We start from the raw sequence: 652 nt of genomic DNA, 5'->3' as shown, positions 1-652 counted from the left end.
CAACATAATGAACACATTAATAATTCTATATTGTGGTCACCCTAGAAATGAGCATTATTGATTGCATTGTATGTATTACACTGCACCAGTGAGGGGGTCTAATGTATCTTTTATTCAGTGTTATGCCATATGTGACCTGCTACTTAGTAATATTGATGCACAGCATCAAACAGCATAGCCGATAGCCTGCCATGCCACCTGGGCATCAATTACTGTAAGTAATGAATAAATAACTAGTACTACATAGATGGGGTGCATTGCTTTGTCAAGCATTACTTTTTCAGAAATATCAGTGCTCTTCTTTTATAGAACAGTTATGGAGAGCATTATGGTAGAGTAAACCAGTAAGAAAAATGTGCTTAAGATGAAATTGTGACATTGAATAGAACTGGTTTATTATAAGGGGAAAAGGAGGAATGTAAACATAGCCCAGAAGGTCAAATCAATTGTATAAAATGTCATAGCTGGCATTCAGTGCAAAACAATGTAAACTAATGTAGACTGGAGCAAAAAACAAGCAAACACAATGTGCCAGTGTTATGTAAGCAACAGATATCATAAGAGATATTGAGGTAGTCACATCAGTTAAGGAGTTAATGGGAGAGGGATCAAGTTAATTAGGTGGGATACTGTGATATGTAAAAAGAACTGC

Source organism: Protopterus annectens, chromosome 2.part1, assembly GCF_019279795.1.
Source record: "Protopterus annectens isolate FY-2018-M chromosome 2.part1, PAN1.0, whole genome shotgun sequence".
Lineage (NCBI taxonomy): Eukaryota > Metazoa > Chordata > Ceratodontiformes > Protopteridae > Protopterus > Protopterus annectens.
The sequence above is the reverse complement of the archived record's forward strand: the minus strand, read 5'-3'. Positions refer to the sequence as shown.